This window comes from Amblyomma maculatum, chromosome 1, assembly GCF_055883805.1.
Source record: "Amblyomma maculatum isolate TAMU_Amacu chromosome 1, ASM5588380v1, whole genome shotgun sequence".
NCBI lineage: Eukaryota > Metazoa > Arthropoda > Arachnida > Ixodida > Ixodidae > Amblyomma > Amblyomma maculatum.
The window spans coordinates 213,102,701-213,122,364 of record NC_139344.1 but is presented as its reverse complement, the minus strand read 5'-3'; the positions used below and the strand labels follow the sequence as shown (position 1 = coordinate 213,122,364).

The 19,664-nt window shown below is 44.4% G+C and overlaps 1 long non-coding RNA gene and 2 other non-coding genes across 3 annotated transcripts; all 3 read left to right on the top strand.

Moving 5' to 3' along the window:
* Positions 1 to 1,467: 1,467 nt before the first annotated feature.
* TRNAR-CCU (transfer RNA arginine (anticodon CCU)) lies at positions 1,468 to 1,540 on the top strand. The gene has a single exon. It is a non-coding gene; the product is annotated as a tRNA-Arg (tRNA).
* Positions 1,541 to 1,807: 267 nt separating this feature from the next.
* Positions 1,808 to 1,880, top strand: TRNAR-CCU (transfer RNA arginine (anticodon CCU)). Its single transcript has one exon. It is a non-coding gene; the product is annotated as a tRNA-Arg (tRNA).
* Positions 1,881 to 11,026: 9,146 nt separating this feature from the next.
* Positions 11,027 to 14,843, top strand: LOC146205544 (uncharacterized). The gene is made up of 3 exons (XR_014704204.1): positions 11,027 to 11,116; positions 13,292 to 13,420; positions 13,527 to 14,843. It is a non-coding gene; the product is annotated as an uncharacterized LOC146205544 (long non-coding RNA).
* Positions 14,844 to 19,664: the final 4,821 nt, after the last annotated feature.

The following is a 19,664-nucleotide window of genomic DNA, read 5'->3' as shown; positions in this document are numbered from 1 at the left end:
CAGAGCAAAAGAAAAAGCGGATGCCTGGCAAGGAAGGCAACTCTCAATGTTTTCGCGCGCTTCTATTTGCAATGTTTTTCTTATTTCGAGGCTGTGGTACCTCATGAATGTGTTGTGTGTCTCACGAACCTCAATTCAGAAAATTCACCGCGTTTTTGCTGTTTTTATTTGGGCATCCACATGGGAAAAAACCGCCCGGACGAATTTGTTTATTTCTGTTAAAAGGGGCGGGCTTGGCCTTGCACATCTGTTCTTGCGTCAGGTGGTTTCGAGATTTATATTCCTCCGTGATCAAAAAGATACCTTTCTAAGAACTGTGATGCAAGTGCGATTACAGAGGCTGCTCCCCGAATGGATTGTGTCATGTGAAAACATGCCTGGTACTGTGACTGGCTACCTGCGCGAGGTTGTTTTTTCGTGCAAGTTGCTTGAAGTGCGGTTTTCTTTTGATTACCTTTACAATGTTCCTAGAAAAAAAACTGTATAAAGATCTCATTGACGTCATGCTGCCGGTGCCTTTTTACCGGGCATTACACTGTGGAGGCCCAGGGCAGGACGTTTTGAAAAGAGTTAAGAAGATGCCCGTGAGGCCATCTGCTAAAACGTTCCTTTTCAAACTTCACACTAATACGCTCCCTGTTAAAACCTGGCTGAATAAAAAAGGTATCTTCGTCCCATGGACAACAAATTGCCTGTTGTGCAAAAAACCGGAAACAATTGAACACGTTTTCTTAGTGTTGGGATGCTGTCTTTCTATGGGACGTCCTTCAAAGGACAATTAAAAAGGAGCTTCCATTAACTCCTTACGGTATAAGATTCCTATCAGTGCAGAACGATGATGCACCTTATGATTTAATTATGCTTCTTGGCCTCCATAGTTTGTGGAAAACACGAATGCAGGTGCGTCATGCAGATATAGATACACGATCTGCGCGTGAAAACTTTATTGAAAGTGCTGTTTATATACGTGAAACTTTCAGGAGGCAGCAGGATCCGCCACAATGACATTGTCTCTTTGATGAGTTAGTGCACTTGAAAAGATTTTAGCCACGTACGCGTTAGCTCAAGTGTAGTTGACGTTTCTTAATCATGTGTATTTTTGTTTTGTGTTTCACGGCAATAGAGAAAAAAAAAGTGGCCTAACGGATAAGGCATCGGTCTCCTAAACCGGGGATTGCGGGTTCGAGTCCCGCCGAGGGTAGGTTGCAGATACGGCTGCTGCATGTTTTTTTCTTTTTTTTTTTTGCCAGGTCAATCAACTCAGCCACTCTTCTGGTAAAGTGCATGCCAAACACCAGTGATTGCTGCATGTTTATGACGGGGCGTTTCTGGTATATATGTGGCCGCAATTTTTTCTCAGCTGCACTGAGAGCTCATTTTTATTTGTGGAAGTCAGTAAAATTTAGTCAATCGTCTTGCTTCTTTTCCTTGTTGCAACTATACTGGCGCGTGCACTTCCCCCCACGTGCCCTCGTGGCCTAACGGATAAGGCATCGGTCTCCTAAACCGGGGATTGCGGGTTCGAGTCCCGCCGAGGGTAGGTTGCAGATACGGCTGCTGCATGTTTTTTTTTTTTTTTTTTTTGCCAGGTCAATCAACTCAGCCACTCTTCTGGTAAAGTGCATGCCAAACACCAGTGATTGCTGCATGCTCATGACGGGGCGTTTCTGGAATATATGTGGCCGCAATTGTTTCGCAGCTGCACTGAGAGCTCATTTTTATTTGTGGAAGTCAGTAAAAGTTTAGTCAATCGTCTTGCTTCTTTTCCTTGTTGCAACTATACTGGCGCGTGCACTTCCCCCCACGTGCCCTCGTGGCCTAACGGATAAGGCATCGGTCTCCTAAACCGGGGATTGCGGGTTCGAGTCCCGCCGAGGGTAGGTTGCAGATACGGCTGCTGCATGTTTTTTTTTTTTTTTTTTTGCCAGGTCAATCAACTCAGCCACTCTTCTGGTAAAGTGCATGCCAAACACCAGTGATTGCTGCATGCTCATGACGGGGCGTTTCTGTAATATATGTGGCCGCAATTGTTTCGCAGCTGCACTGAGAGCTCATTTTTATTTGTGGAAGTCAGTAAAAGTTTTGTCAATCGTCTTGCTTCTTTTCCTTGTTGCAACTACTGGCGCGTGCACTTCCCCCCACGTGCCCTCGTGGCCTAACGGAGGGCGTGGCCCTGACGTACCGAAACTGCACTACGAGATTTATTGTCAACAAGGAACTGGGCGATCCACTAAATGTACAACGCTCTATGTGCGCCAGGGCTGCCCCGTCAGCCCTCTTCTGTTCTGTATTTATTTAGAAACGTAATGCCTGTATATTATACGAAGCGAATTTGTCCATGGCTTCCAACTGCATATGTGCGAGGTGAAACTTTTGGCGTACGGAGGTGACGTTGTAGTTTTCTGCTTGGACAAAGAAAGTGTACTCAAGGCTGTTGAGATAGTGAAAGATTTCAGTGCGATCTCAGGAAGCCCAGTAAACTGGGGAAAGTGCTTATGGTTCGGCAATGGGGAGTGGTCATCGACACCCGATGTTTTTGCCAACGTAACCCTGGGTCACAACACCTGTGAAGTATTTGGGCGTACCTTTGGAATGCTATGAAGACAGTGATTCATTCGTGCGTGCCCAAGCTCAAGAAATAAGCGAGAAGATCGACAAGTGGGAAGGGGCACCGCTATCTATCTTCGCACGAGCCAGTGTGTAGAATGTTTTTTTTTTTTTTTTTTGCGGCAAAGTTGTGGTATGTCGTACAGGTAGTTCATTGTTCCAGGTTAAATGGTCCAAAGCTTCATCGAGTTTTTTCTGGTTTTATTTGGGCATCCAAATGGGAAAGGTGTAGCCGAGATAACTTGTTTCGCTGGGTTCGAGACGTGGACTTGGGCTTGCTCATCTATTGGTACGCCAACTGGTAAATCGTTTTATTTCCTTCGTGACATCTAAGACCCTTTCTTACGTACTGCGTGCCAAGTAAGGCTCGTGCGGGCAGTGCCCAATTTTGTTGTCTCTACGAGAAGTATCCCAGGGCGAATGTCCAAGTTTTTTTAAGAGATAGTAAGCAGTGTCCGAATTTCAACTGCTCGTTTTTCGGTAAAATACTTGAGTACAGTAAAAAAAAAAGGAACTGTACAAATATATTTGTGACAACCTTTTTCCTCTTCCTATGTACAGAGCCTTGTACAGCGAGAGTCTAGGTCAAGACGCATTAAAACGCGTGAGAAGAATGCCAGTTTCTCCGGGGGCAAAGACGTTTTTCTCTAAGCTACATATAAGTACTTTATCGGTGAAAACATTTTTCGAAGACAAGGGTTTTTATCTGCCTTGGGGTTCACATTGCTTAATATGTAACAACCAGAGACAATAGATCATGTTTTTCTGCACTGCTGGGAGGGGGTTTATTTTTCGGTCATATTACAAAGAACCCTTCAAAAAGAATTACCTTTAGATCCACACAAAATGAGGTTCCTTCCGACAGATAACAAAGATAATGTACCTCTAGACACCGTAATGTTACTAGGATATTGCACAGTCTTTGGCGGTCCCGAATGGCGTGCTTCCACGTTGACCCTGAATCTCGCCCTGCAAGGCTCTATTTTCGCGAGTGTATGCACGCCTTTGCCCAAATGCACAAAGCGATGAGTGCAGTCCCAGCATGGGTAGTGAAAGTTGAACCATTGGTAGAGTTGAAAGAATTTTAACTCGACAACGTCAACCCCAATAGGGTCAACGGCTTTTTTTTTTTTATATGTTTCATATTTATGTGAACATCTCGAGCTGGAGTGTTCAGTTCAATTTGTGTGTAAACCTTGTTCTGTGTATGACAGCCGGCAATAAAAAAAAAAAAAGTGCCCTCGTGGCCTAAAGCAATCAGATTTATTTTTTCGAAATACCGTATGACTGATTCCCGACAGAAATAAAGAGACAACATGGGATTCAGACATTGGAAAAAAGAAGAAAAATACAACGGCTGAAATTTCTTTTTCTTCTTAAAAATAATCTCCTCACCTTCACTCCTGAGCCTTATGTAATGCCAATGGCAGCATGCAGAACACGTCATCGTCATGCTGACTCCCTGACCCCCTATAATGCCAGAACTAACATTTTTAAAAAATTCTTTTTTCCCACGCACTATATGTGAATGGAATAATTTACCTCAGTCGCTACTAATCAGTATTGATTGCATTGACCGTTTGAATTACTGATTTCATTTTCTTGTGAATTCGTAATTACTCAAATTGATCTTTGTGTTATATTTCCTTCTCACTGCTTAAACTGTATTGACGGTTCATTTGTACCGTCTGTTGCAGAAGTTTGCAGCCCAACGCGCCGGGCGGAGGAGCAGTATCGCTCCCGAGAGGCGGCGCTGCGCCCGCCGGCGCTGCCTGGTGACGTGGCTGTAAAGAGTGAGGAGGCTTGTTCTCTTCCCCTCATCCCGGGGTTGATATCGCACATATTTGCTCTCAGCCGCGGGATGAGGGGAAGAGAACAAGCCTCCTCACTCTTTATAGCTGCGTCACCAGGCAGCGCCGGCGGGCGCAGCGCCGCCTCTCGGGAGCGATACTGCTCTTCCGTCCGGCGCGTTGGGCTGCAAACTTCTGCAACAGACGGTACATTTACTCTTCACTTTTTTGTTTTGGGAATTGTTTGGTTACAAAACCGAGTGTTCTTTTTACCCATTTTGTTATCGCAGCTGGTAGGCTGCATTGCTATTGTGCACACTATTAATTTGGTCCATTTGTTCTTACGTCTGCTAATGTAATAATTGTGTACTTTGTATGCCTCTCCTGCCTGGGCCGAAACGAGGCCGGCAGTATTGCATAAATAAATAAAATAAATAACGGATAAGGCATCGGTCTCCTAAACCGGGGATTGCGGGTTCGAGTCCCGCCGAGGGTAGGTTGCAGATACTGCTGCTGCATTTTGTTTTTATTGCCAGGTCAACCAACTACGCCACACTGCTAGTAAAGTGCATGCCAAAAAAAGGTGATAGCTGCATGTTGCGATGAGGTGATGTTGCGATGCTGGTGGACTTGGAGTAGCAATGCTCCAAATAGATCTTGAAAAGGCTTTTGATAGAGTGCCCCACGACTTGCTTTTGTGTATATTAGACTATGTCAAGGTCGGATGCGTCATCAGAGAAGGAGTGGCTATGGCTTACAGTGCTTGTACAACTAGGCTAATTGTGAACAAATCTGTCGGTGATAGTATTGCTGTCCAACGCTCAGTTCGTCAAGGTTGCCCCCTTTCACCTCTTCTCTTTTGTAGCTATCTTGAACCTTTATGTTTAAGCATTATCAAGCATGAGAAAATGCGGGGCTTCAAGCTGCATCAAGCAGAAGTGAAGCTTTTGGCTTATGCCGATGATGTCGCGATGTTTTGTGTAGACTACGAAAGCATCGTAGAAGTTGTGAAAACTGTAAAAGATTTTTGCGCTGTAAGCGGCAGTGCTCTTAACTGGGGCAAGTGCCTGGGCTTCTGGCACGGTGACTGGCCAGCGACCCCAGGCATTTTCGCTAACATGAAATTTGTTACCAACCCTGTCAGCTACCTTGGTGCCCCTCTTGAATCGTATCGGGACAGCGACCCATACTGGAAAAACCAAGCCGGTAAATTGAAAGATAGAGTGGACAAATGGAACGGATGGCAGTGGTCGGTGTTTGCTAAGGCCACGATTTGTAATTTGTTTTTAGTGACAAAAGTTCCCAGTCGAAAAAAACTACAGAACCGTGTCAAAAATACGACAAAATATTCTGTAGTTCTGTCGTAAACGTCAGATTTTCCTGTAGTTCTGTAGTACTTTTCTGTAGTTCTGTAGTTTTTCTGTAGTATATTTCTGTTGTCTGTAGTTCTGTAGCACGTTTCTGTCGTAACGACAGAAATTTCTGATGTTACTACAGAATATTCTGTTGTCATAACCGGTTTCCCGTCAAAAACCGCACAGAAAGTCTGTCGTAACAACAGAAAATTTTCTGTAGTTATTTTCGACAGGGTTTGGTATGTGCTTCAAGTGTTATATTGTTCAAGAGCAAATGTCTAAAAGATGCATCGTATCTTTGCCGTTTTTGTGTGGGGGTCTTCGTGGGAACGGACAAGTCGGACAAATCTCTTCCGCCGGGTGAAGGACGGCGGGCTTGGTTTGGCACATCTGTTTCTGCGCCAGTTAGTCAATCGTTTCATGTTCTTGAGGAATGTGAAAAATCCATTTCTTCGTACGGTCTGTCAGTTACGCCTGGGTCAAGCTCTCCCGGGAATTGTCGTTTCTTCTGACCGCATGTCAGGAGGTGTCCACGGGTATCTAAGGGAAGTGGTCTTGGCGTACAGGTTCTTGATGGTGCGGTTTGCTTTAGACTATTTGTGGAGTGTAAACCGGAAAAAACTGTATAAAGACTTGTGCGATGTGGTGCTTCCAGAACCGTTGTACAGAGCTGTGTACTCGTCCACAGTGGGCAAAAATGTTCTTAAAAGAGTGAAGAGGATGATGGTGCCGGCAGGGGTGAAAACGTTCTTTTTTAAGTTGCACACTGGAACATTAGAGGCAAAGAAATGGAAGGATCAGAAAGGGCTTTTTGTACCCTGGGGTGTCCACTGCATAATATGCAGGAAAGAGGAGACGATTGAACACGTGTTTCTCGAATGCTGGGATGCCGTATTTTTATGGGACGTGCTCCAGAGGACGCTTAAAAAAAAAGAACTACCCATAAGCCCACATGGTATCCGATTCTTGCCAGTAGAAGCGAACAATGATACACCGTTGGATCTTTTGATGCTACTGGCTCTCCACAGCATATGGAAAAGCAGAATGGCTGTAGAGCACGGTGACGTCGATGCACGTTCAGCGAGACATCTCTTTAGAGAGAGCATACGGGCATATGTGGACGAACAGAAAGCTTTAAGACTAGAGCCAGAATGGTTAGTTAGTTTTGAAGGGTTGTCACATATGAGGGATTTTTAATCCGACAGCTTCAGCTAAGGAAGGCTGAAGCTTTTAGTCAATGCTTGATCTTTTATTTTGTCATGTTATTGATGTCATATGTGTCTTTTTTCTGTACGTCCACGGTCAGGAAATAAAAAAAAAAGAAAAAAAAAGCGGCATGGTCGTCACGGGGCGTTGCTGGAATATATGGGGCCGCAGTTTTTCTCAGCTGCACTGAGAGCTCATTTGTTTTTATGGACAGTGGAAGTCAATAAAAGTTTACTCAATCGTCTTGCTTCTTTTCCTTGTTACAACTACTGGCGCGTGCACTTCCCCACGTGCCCTCGTGGACTAACGGATAAGGCATCGGTCTCCTAAACCGGGGACTGCGGGTTCGAGTCCCGCCGAGTGTAGGTTGCAGGTACTGCTGTTGCATTTTTGTTTTTATTGCAAGGTCAATCAACTACGCCACACTTCTGGTAAAGTGCATGCCAAACAACGGTGATAGCTGCATGCTCGTCACGGGGCGTTGCTGGAATATATGGGGCCGCAATTTTTCTCAGCTGCACTGAGAGCTCATTTTTATTTGTGGACAGTGGAATTCAGTAAAAGTTTACTCAATCGTCTTGCTTCTTTTCCTTGTTACAACTACTGGCGCGTGCACTTCCCCACGTGCCCTCGTGGCGTAACGGATAAGGCTTCGGTCTCCTAAACCGGGGATTGCGGGTTCGAGTCCCGGCGAGGGTAGGTTGCAGATACCGCTGTTGTATTTTTGTTTTTATTGCCAGGTCAACCGACTACGCCACACTGCTGGTAAAATGCATGCCAAACACAGGTCATAGCTGCTTTCTCGTGATGGGGCGTTGCTGGAATATATGGGGCCGCAATTTTTTCCCAGCCGCACTGAGGAGCTCATTTTTATTTGTGGAAGTCAATAAAAGTTTACTCAATCTTCTTGCTTCTTTTTCCTGTTACAACTACTGGCGCGTGCACTTCTCGCGCGTGTCCTCGTGGCCTAAGGAGAAGGACAAAGACTGCGTTAATTCGGTAATTCGCTGCGTCACTGATAGCATTCTTGGTGCGCGTGAATGCGCTTTGCGCAAGACAGAAGAAGACAAATGTGCTGCTGTGGCTGCGGTGCTGCGTGTCTGCGCTGCTGACATTCTTAATGCCACGGTCGGGTCCACCCTCGAGGAAGCTAGCTGCCAGCCTGGCGGTGACGGCAAGTGCGGCTTGAATTTGCCATGTCCAAGTGTGGCCTCGAAGCTTAGCGTGTCAGTGAGTTCTGCCTCCTCTGAAGCAGACACTACTCCTGCAAAATACATGTCCCGCCATCGGAAGACGAAGGACAAGGAATCTCCTCGCCGGTCCAGGTCGAGGAGAAAGGGTGCCAGTTGCAGGGAGGTGTCACCTTCCAGATTGGCGCCAGACATCGCGGAGGCTTGATTTAATTGCACTTTGGTCACCGTGGCGAGCGCCCAGCAGCTGATTGTTGCAACCCTCAACGTGTGTAGTCTAAGCTGAAAGAGCTACAGCTGCGTCGGCTGTTTTCGGGCAGTCGACTAGGCATCACCGCTGTTCAGGAGACTAGAAAGTGAATTAAACGCGAAGGTAGCCCTGCGAGCATTTTTAAAAGATTACAATGTGTGTCTCACTCAGTAGGTCTTTTGGCTGGTTGCTTTCTTTTCTAAGAGTCTCTCTGTTTCTGACTTTATGCACCAGGTTGACGCAGAAGTGTGTCATATATGTTGTGACTTTCGGCTGAATGGCGCATTGTGGAGGTTTAACAACGTGTATGCTTCAAATGATCAGGTACAGAGAGCAGCTTTTTTCAGTGATTGAGAATCTCCTAGAATGCGATCGATATTTGGTATTGATGGGTGACTTCTACTGCCTATGCGACTCACATGTCCGTACTGGCCTAGTCAAAATAGCAATAAGATCCCTGGTATTTTATCATGTATCGCTGAAAATGCAGGTTTAATTGATACTGAACTGTCATCCACATTGACATCTTAACCGCATTTACGTCTCCACAGAAATTCTTAAACGGCGCATTTCATGCGATGTCAGGCTGGTTTCTTTCTCTGACGATTGCATGGTCACTGTGCGGATTGGAGAAAGGTCCCGTCCAAAGGTTCAGCCGCAGTGGGCCCTGTGGAATCTTAATACTTCGCTGTTAAACAAGGAAGACTTTGCACAGCGCGTGAGGCCAACTTTGGATTCTTGTTTCGCCTTGAGTCTATTATCACTGGCAGCTTGGGAATTGTTTAAGCAACAAGTGCGGGACATAGCTATAGAGATTGATTCAGTCAGGTCTTACTTAAAAAACGGTGAAGAAAAACGGCTGCTACAGATCCTTCGTAATTTGTACGAGCTTGAATGTGAGGCTTCTGGCTTATACACAGACGAATTGGTATTTCAAAATGCCACCTTCAAAAGTTCGACGCAGAGCACTTTCGGGCGGCCAGTGTGCGATCCTGTAGCAATCGTGATTTGCAGTCTCAGGAGCCAACTAGACAGGCATTCATTGGTGAGCGCCGCCATGCGGCTGCCAGACGAGTCTCTGAATTCTATTGTTGTGGTGCATTGCTCACTAATTATGATGCAATAGTAACCATGTCTGCAAACCGCTACACCTGTTTCTTTTCTGCCACTACAAGTAATGCTGATGACGTTCATGTAGAGCCTCTTGTTTCTATGATTAAGCTGCTTTCTGAGGATGAATGTAAGCCGATAAGTTCTCCATTAACGTTACCTGAAGTAGAAGACGCAATTGACCGTTTGCCGCTTTCGAAAACTCCGGGTCCTGATGGTCTATCAGGTGAATTTTAAAAGGACTTAAAGGTCCACTGAAATGGGTCATCAAGAAGGGTAAACAACGCCATAACACTGATAGATATTGAACCACCCATCAATCTCCCGCAAATATTTTCTATCTAGCTTCTGTAACACCAGAGATATCGGCGATTAAAAATGACCCAATTTTCCCTCTCAACTCGTGCACTGAAGGGAGCTATTAAAAAAATAAAGAATACAAGCAAGTTCAAAGCGCCGCCCAGACATACGTCACTTCGACGAACTTCCGGTTGATGCGCCCTTGCTCGCTGGCGTACTCGCGTCAACCTATCCTCGCTCGCACACCACTGAGCACAGAATATCTTGTAGCTGTCTTGATATGTCTATATTGGTCACATATATCTTGAGCTATCAAAGACATCTACAAGACGTCGCTTGGTGCTAGTCTAGAAGACATCATCGGCAAGATGTCTGGAATCTGTCTAGTGAAGAATTTTTATGTCTTCAGCTACGCAAGACAGTTATTAGCCGGCTTACGCCAGATGTCTTCTAGAGTTCTGCTTCAGAAGTCTACCATACTTCCTAACAAGACGTTTCAGGGTCACATATGCGCCTATAGTGCAATATGTACACAATTTAACTGGACGACACTGTTCTGCATACTCTAAGTATAAACTGTCGAAGGTTTGTTCTAGCAATTTTTCAGCTTGCAAAATACTGTATCCAAAGTGCCTGCGCTTTTGAATTAAGCATGCAATTTGGGCTGTTTCCATCATGCAGGACCAATATGACACCAAGAAATGCTGTTTAGGCGATGGGTATCTGAACATAATGTACAAAAGCCGCTGACACCTTCATTTCTGCAGCCGATAGCCACACGCGTACTGTGTTCGACCTCGCTGGGCGCAGTCCAGTCCGCCGGAAGACTCCAAACTCCGAGTGTTCACAACGACAAAGTAAGCTAGCGATGTATCCGTGTGTGATAAAAGCCATTAGTTCGCACAGAGGAAAGATTTGCTGCGCCGATGTTAATACGGAACGCCAGCTATGCACGATCAGCCATTCCCAAACTTCGCGCGCCGTGGCCTTTTCGCACCCCTCCTCTTTACAGCGAGATAGAAAATAGTGCGCCAAAATAATTACGCAAGACGCAGGTTGTATTTACCGTTTTGAAACAAATACGTCATAAGCAACAGTTACATTTTACTTGTATAGCTTGTTTCATGAAATATATTTCAGATTTCTATTGTTTTCAAAGTTATTGTATCAATGCGCTGCTCGGCGGCTGGTCATTTCAAATTTTCGTCGTGTCTAGTCGTGTCTGCACGTTAGGCCGTTGGTTTGTGACTGTGAAAATGTATCCCGCACAGCGGCTGCTACTTCTGGCTGCAAGGCAAGCTTCGCTGGGTGAGTAAGAAATTGTTTCTTCTAAATGAGTCACTTAATGGAGCAGTAAAGTGACTGAGTGTTTTCTTTTTCCGATAAAAATGCTGCAAGGACCGTTGTTTGCATCCGCCGGCGCAGGCTGTATGGGCGAGCAAGATAGCGCGCGCGGACCGTTTAGTCAGTACGAAAGGCGGTGTTTTATGGCGCATCTACAGTTTTGTGCATGCAGGAAGGTTTTTCGCTTGTAATTCCACTCGCCGCGTTTCGTGAACTGCCATTGGCGGCGGAACCTTGCGATGTAATTCTTCAAAATGAGCTTGGCGATCCGACGTCTTTCGTTGATTGCCGCTGGTTCTAACACTTTCCCAGGAAACACAACTGAGCACGAAAGTCTGCATGCTTAGTGTGGCCTTCACTCTGCAGCAAGATACAGAAAATACGCACCGTCGAGTGGAAGCCGTGCATTGTTTGTCAGCCTGCAGAGCTCTATACGCGCTAAGTTATGCCGCGGTTGCGAAAAAGAAAGAGAACGATCTCAATAAGCCGCCTTAGAGGGGAGGGTAAGGTGCATTCTGGCCACAGCGACTCTCCCAACTGCTAGCAAAATACTCTCGGCCTGTTCACAGGCAAAAGTTGAAACACATAGCGAGATAGGAACGGCGTACAAACATTCTGCAGTGATTTAATTTTAATAGTTCATAAAATGTTTACAGTCAGCCATTACATTGCCGTGATTAAGTGATTTTACATTTTCATATAGTCAGAAAGCACAATTTAGTTCTTTTTAAGTTCCTGAACTGCATGCTGTGTGATGTGCTGGTGCTCTATTTGATTTGGTCCTCAGGTTTTTTGTTTTTATTGGCGGAAATGTTTTAAGAAATTAAGCTTCAGTTGAATTGGTACAGAAATAAATCGAAAGCAAATCTTTCGGAAGGACCTCATATAACGAAAAGCCTATTATAATACACAAAAACATATCAATTTCATTTGTTTTCTTGCTTCAGGGCCAATAGACTCTTCCTATCCAGAACTGGGAAAAGAAAAGAGAGTACTGAATCATAACTTACTTTTAAGGCGTATAGAATGTAGCTATGTTATAAATGGGTTCAGTGTATGCCTTCTGGCTGTCCTCAACAACAAAGCTGTGACTCCACGCAAACCTTTTGATAGCATATGGACTCCTCCCGAAGTGAAGGTGTTTGGCATCAAAGGTGAAATACCTTCATTTAATTTCAGTTCAGTTCAGTCGTTCAGTCGTGTCCGACTCTCCGTGACCCTATGGACCATGTCACGCCACGCTTTCCGGTCTCTCACTATCTTCCTAACATCACATAACTTCCTCTGCAGTGCCTCGAGGATGCCATCTAACCATCGCGTTCGCTGCCTACCCCTTCTCCGGCGACCCTCAACCTTTTCCAGCATCAAATCTTTCTCCAGCGACTCCTCTTTTCTCATCAGATGACCAAAGTAGCTGAGCTTTAACTTTAGAATTAATTAACTTAGAATTAACTTTAGAATTTAGAATTTAATGCTCTTTTTCACATTGTGCTGTTGTGTCTGTGTTTGGTGCTCTTGTTATTTTCTGTCTGCGCGAATTTTCATGTAAACAAAACACTTACCCAACAGCTCAAGCAAGTGAGCTATGCATTATTTTTTTTTTGCTCTGAGTGCATGCTCACTGTTTAAAATGTTGCTTTCATTTGTTCAAGGAAAAACTGGTGATGCATACATACATAGGTACCTACATATATACATGCATAGGTACATACATAGGTAATGCATCCATGCATAGATACATGATACATAGATTTATTTCTTCTCTACATATGTCGACTGAAACACTTGGCAAACCCAGAGGCAGGAACCTTACCCAGCATAGAAAGTGACTCTCAATAAAAAAAAAGAAATGTATAAATCAGGAAAATGGTGGTTCTCTTCAGGTGTGTCTGTTGGTGAAGACAAGAAAATGTTTTAGCCTTCGAGGTCATCAAGGAGTTATTAATATACATATATTATACTCAGCACTATTTTGTGCTGCTAGTGCGTGTCTTGGTTAAACATATTTCTATTGTGACTCAGTACTCTCAACCTTATGTGACATATTTTGAGGTTAAATTCTTATCCTATGTTTTGTAGTCAGTGATTTGCTTTATTAAACTTCACAAGAAATCTTTAAAGCATTGGAACACCTTGCAGGTTGCCACCACCTCCACGGCTGCCTAGCAACTATCCTTTTCCTGTCTGTGCTGCAAACACAACTTAGCAATGAGGGCCACAGGACTGACATCTCACTGGGCAGTCGCGGGCTACTGACTGAATACACAGGTATGGTTTGACTGTGCCAAAAACTTAGATTGCCAACAGTGGGACTTTTTCCTTCTGTTTGGGAGCTCATATATCCAAATCGTGCTTTTGATTTTAATCCTGGCAGGTGTGACATGGAAAACCTTCAACACCAATGAAACTTAGTTTTGCCGACGTCACAAAAGAGTGGTTGGTGTTTGCCTTGTGACAAAGACCAAGTCCACATCTAAAGGCGCTGCACAGCCACCATGAACAGTGCCACAATAGCAAGCAGCTGGGATCAAGGCACCTTCTGTGCTCATTTACAACTCAAGTTTGAAGCTTTGTAATTTTGCAAAGGTAGGCCTCCAACAATTGACAGAGAGGAGCCTCCCAATCAATTGAGCCACAAAGGAATTCCCCCTTTCATGGCAGTAGGTGACAAAAAGAGGCAGTGCAGCTGGTGTTCAGTACCGATAAAGAAAAAGCTGCCCAGCCTAGTTAGCTGTGGACAAGGGCTGGAGTGGTACCAGTGTTGAGAACGATCTGATTGGCAGAAAAGCCTCCTTTGAGGGATATTCGCCCCTTCATTCTTAATTTGTAACTGACTGCAGTGGATCTGATAGCCCCGGAAGTTTTCTTTCTTATTTTTTTCAATTTTCTCTGCCCTCTTGGGTTGTACAGAATAACAGATGCACAACCCATGCCAGCTCCCTCATTTTACGATGCTTTCATGCCAGAATGTTGGCAGTGGTATTCAGACCTTGTTTTTTTTTCAATGCCTTTTCTCCATGCATAATAACAGGCTATTTAGCGTAAAACAGTCGCACACAAGACAGAGGACGCCATCAGCACTTACAACTGTTCAGCGGAAAGCAGCCGATATACATAGCCTACTCAGGTGATGCGCACGGGTACAAGGCAACATGGAAACAGCACCATTTTGTCAAACTATGCGTGAGAAATTTTTCTTCAGTCTCATAAGAAAACCAATTTGCTGCTGACACAGCTGTAACCTGCTTTTTTATATGAAGGGCTTCTAGTGTTTCATGAGCCGTTACCCACAGTTTTCACAATTGGTGCAAACCCTACGGTGCAAGAGAAGTCACTCACCTTCATTGTTAATGTCTTTTGCATGTTCCCTAAGTTGGCCATTGACGCAGAATCCTGCTTGTGCAAAATAAGATTTTTCTACATGACAGTAGAATTTTATAGACGGTGTTGCACTTTACGAAATGCTGGCCATGTCTCTTCTGACAGCCGACCTGTTTGCTTTCGTAGCTTATGTGATGGCTTAGCTGAGCAAGCTTTCAGGGAGCAGAGGATACAATCTATACATTAAACAGGTTTGAGCTGTGTCAGTGACACTCCAGCTTTTCTTTGAGGCTGAACAGATATTTATCATACCTGCTTTGATAAGATTGGTGCTGTTTTCCTGTTGCCTTGTACATGTGAACATCAGTAGTGAAAGCTATGCATCGACTGCTTTCCCCTAAATAAACAGTTGTAGTAAGTACATGTGTGTCTTCTTTCTTGTGTGTGTCTGTGTTATGCTAAATACCTTTTTTATTTCTGAAAACCAACTATCTCAGCAGTTAACTTCCTTCTTTTTATACCAGAAGAATGTGAAGAGCAGCACTGTGTGCAACACTGAATCTTATTCTCTTTTTTTTTTGCTGTGCCTTCTGTACTCCTCGCAAGCTGTTTGCTGCACTACGAAAGGTAAGGGCAGTTTGTGCCATCATGGCTGGTTCATGCTGCCCTTATCTTTTGTAGTTCTGCAAACAGCTTTTGATATGGAATATAGGGGTTGGTATGTACAATGACAGGGATGCAAACGTTTTGCTCCTTCCTTTTTTTTTTCCTTATGGTGCCTTCTAGTGTTTCTTGTAGAGTGATGTATGACCCTTACCTGCTACCTTTTCCTTAGCACTTTTTAGTTATGATAGTAGAATGTAACTATGACAGGCATGCAGCCATTGCATTTTTTTTTTCAGTGCATTCTAGTCATGCTAACAGGAACAGCAGCAGTGAAGCAGTCTTGGCTTCTTTTTTTGCAGTGTAGATTTTTAATGGATTTGATGTCGTGCCTATTGCTCAAGTGTTTGTGCAGTTTCTACAAGATGTATGTATGACCAGCATTCAGTTGGTGACATGCATGCACATATAGTATGAAATGCAACACGTGATGATGGTCCTTTGTGAAAGCGCCTTTTTCTGTATACTGAAGCTTTTTCATTCGAATTTGTTGCTTTGTTTTATTTTGTACAAACATTATGGAGATAGTTCGTTCAACCACTCAACCAGTTTTGTACACTTTTGCATACCTATCCCTGTTTATTTCTAGTCATTTTCTGTTCTTGTTTGGAGTATGGATGTTGTCAGTCTTTTGTAAACAGATCATTTTAAGCTTGGAGAGAACTGCATTATTATTTTGTCATTTTCATACCACTTGTGGTGTCTAGTTTCTGTGCTTGTAACTTCGTAGTGCATTGTTGAAAAAAAATCAAATATATGATTTACACATTTTGTTTCCTAGCACTTTTTGTAGTTATTGCCGAATCTCCCAAAGAGCACCCAACCATGGCTGTCCACCGTACAGTGTGGCATGTTTTGTAACAAAGAATGTGTACAGTTCTCACTTACTGTTTGCAGTTTTAATGTCTGTGAGAATGAATGACAATGTGCATCATTCTTTACATGTCATCTGTTCATGAGTTGGCTCTTTCTGGTGTTTTCTTCCTTGGTACAATATTAGGCTTCAGAGAACCACATTTTTTCATTTGCATACTGTTGCTTGTGGCTTTCCTTCCTTTTAACATGCATGAGATTGTTTAAGTTGCCTATTTGCAATGTATAATGTTGAGGAAATAAAAGAGTTCTGTAGTTTACTCATCTCATTTTCTAGCATTGAGTGCAGTTACTACCAAACTTTCTAAAGAGCACCTGATGGCCATTAACAGTGAAATGTGGCACGCTTTGTAATAAAAACATACAGTTCTCATTACTAGACAACAGTTGTAGTGCGTGAGAATTAATGATTTACAATTGTACATCAGTTTAGCTTGCATCATAACTGAATGTGTGAAAGAGCACTGTGGGTGTGTGACGGCAATGCAGCTTTAGTTGTAGTAGCATCTGATGAGACTATTTTTTGTCTGGCAGTGGTGTTAAAAACCTCTGCAAATACATAAGCATTTCAGACAGTTTTGCGAGAAATAGCAGGGAATAAATAATTTAGAGCATTGCAGGAGATTCTAGAGCTCATTTTATTCAGAATCTATTTTAATGATCTCTAGATGATGACTTGCAAGACGTCTTGCAGCTTAAAAAAGTGGGTGCATTAGCTGAGCTAGAAGGCAGCTACAAGAAGTACCAAGATATATAAAAACATCTTTCATATCTTGTCAAAGCATCTTTTAAATGACTATCAGCTGTCTTGGGTGCCACTTCAGATGTCTATAAGGTGACTTGTTTATCTTGGGCAAGATGCCTTATAGCTATCTGCTAGACTGACTTACGTTTAGTAAGTTATTTGTCTTCCAGATTTCTAGGAGATATCTTGCAAGACGTCTTGTAGCCTAAAAAAGTGGGTGCATTAGCTGAGCTACAAGATCACTACAAGAAATATCAAGACGTCTGGCAATGTCTTGCATATCTTGTCGAGACATATTATATACGTTTAGTAGCCATCTCAGAGGTCTACTGAGACATCTATCGGGCATCTTGCTTGTCTTGGCAAGACAGTTTATAGCCGTCTCATAGATGGGTTGGTGTTTACTGGCTGAGGAGTTCGCTAGTTCGCGCAGCGACGGTGTAACCGCGAACCCGTGGTTAGCCCATGTTACACTGTGGACCAAACCATGGTTAGTTACACCACTGACTGCGGTTATCGCAAACCGAGCTTGGCGACCTTCGTTTGCGTCGTTAATCGAGGTTATGACAGCGTCTGTTGACGGAGGCTACTCGTCGGCGCCCGAGTGCGCGAAACGTACGAGCGGTTCTGCTTCACAAAGTTATTCATTTGCCTACTGTATCACGTTTAAAGATCGATGTATAAAATATGGTGCCGCCCGACGTCTTCGATTACGGCCGATAGCGCACCGGCTGCGTACTGAAGCCTTGTCTTGCCTGCAGTATCGTTTGAACGGCTTGTTGCTGAGCAGAACGTCACAAAATGCGCGGCCTTAGCTATGAACGTACACGAGTTTGCAACGCTTGCAGCACGGGATGCCGCGAGTAGGCTGAGGTACGTTACACAATTACCGCGGGGGTGGGGCGCGGCGAACGAGGGCGCCGTGCACCGTCCCTAGTCGTCGCTAGGCCTAAATTATTTCGCTTCGAAGCCGCGGTGCTCGGCGGTTTGGAACTGAACGACGCTGTCGTAAATCGTCTACTTATGAAACTGCCTTATAGTGAATCCTATACTGCCGTAGTAAAAAAGTTATAGGATTAACTCTGGCGACGCATTAATCGCAGAGCTAGTACGAGCAGATCGGATCAGCCGAAATGCACCAGCGGCAGCTGGCTTGAGCAGATACTTGCTTGTATCACGGCTATCGCTCTTACCAGCAATTTGCTGCTGGTTAGCGATCCTCACGAGGGCTTCATGCTTGATATTCGGCTCAGTGTTCCAGACGCCAACAAATTTTAGCACGCTTTACTTCGGACATCGGTGCTAACGATCCGCCCTGTCGTTCGCATACGGTATGCGGGAGGAGGGGCTACAGCGGCGGACGGTGTTTACGGCGGTCGAGGAGGTGCTGCCATCGTGCGGTGCTTGACCGTGCTGTTGACGCCTCTTCGGACGACACTCCGGTAGTCCTGAGACCACGTTATATAAATAAGATATTTGTAAATGCAGCTTCGCCCCGCCGATCTCTACGTCGCTTCGGTTGTTGCACTTGATGGGCAATGGCCGCCTAACCGACCAGGGCGGCGAGCTGTGTAACAGCCCGCACAGAGTTCGAGCTGCGCACGAGCAGACGACTTTCGCAGCAACCGGAAGTGTGTCCGTGACGTCATGGCTGCAGTGGCCGCAGCGAATGGCAGCTTCTAGCAAGCCTTGCCAGTCAACTCACCCGTGATGTCACGGGTTAAGGAAATAGTTCCATGCGACACCGTCAAACGACGACTTCTCTGCCCGCGAATTTCAAAAAACGCTGTTTTTAAAAATTAATAATAAATCGCTGGCTTTGTTCCAAGGAGTTATACTTTGGGTTAGTGCTCAAAAGTATTTGTTCTACACACTGAACCCGTTTATCAGTGGCTTCTTGGTAGCCGTTTCAGGGGACCTTTAAGCAGACCTCTCTTGGTTATCCTCCACGTTTCAGCCCCATAGGTGAGTACAGGTAAGATGCAACTGTTGTATACTTTTCTCTTGAGCGATACCGGTAAGCTGCTAGTCATAATCTGCGAGTGCTTGCCAAATGCGCTTCATCCCAATCTTATTCTTCTTGTTATTTCCTTTCCATGGTCCGGATCTGCGGTTACTACCTGTCCTAAGTAGACATATTCGCCTACTACTTCCAGTACTTCGCTACCTAATGTAAACTGCTGTTCCTTCCCGAGGCTGTTGAACATTACCTTAGTCTTCTGCATATTGATTATCAAGCCTACCTTTCTACTTTTCCTGTCTAGGTCATCAATCATTATTTGCAGTTCATCCCCCGAGTTGCTTAGCAAGGCAATGTCATCAGCAAATCGCAGATTACTGAGGTATTCTCCATCTACCCTTATCGCTAACTGCTCCCATTCCAAGTCTCTGATACTTCCTCTAAGCAAGCTGTGAACAGTACTGGGGAGATTGTGTCTCCTTGCCTAACACATTTCTTTACGGGAATTTTGTTACTGTCTTTATGCAGAACTATGGTTGCTGTGCAGCCACTATATATATCTTCCAGCACTTTCACGTACGGCTCGTCTACCCCCTGATGTCGCAATGCCTGCATCACCGCCGAAGTTTCAACTGAGTCAAATCCTTTTTCGTAATCAATGAATGCTATGTATAAGGGCTGGTTATATTCTGAGCATTTTTCTATCACCTGGTTGATGGTATGGATATGATCGATAGTAGAGTACTGTTTCCGAAAACCTGCTTGATGCTTTGCTTGATTGCAGTCTAAGGTTGTCCTGATTCGATTCGCGATTATCTTAGTAAATACCTTATACGTAACAGACTGTAAGCTGATTGGTCTGTAATTTTTAAGGTCCTTAGAGTCCCCTTTCTTATGAATGAGGATAATGTTTGCGTCCTTCCATGGTACCGGTACCGTCGATGACACCA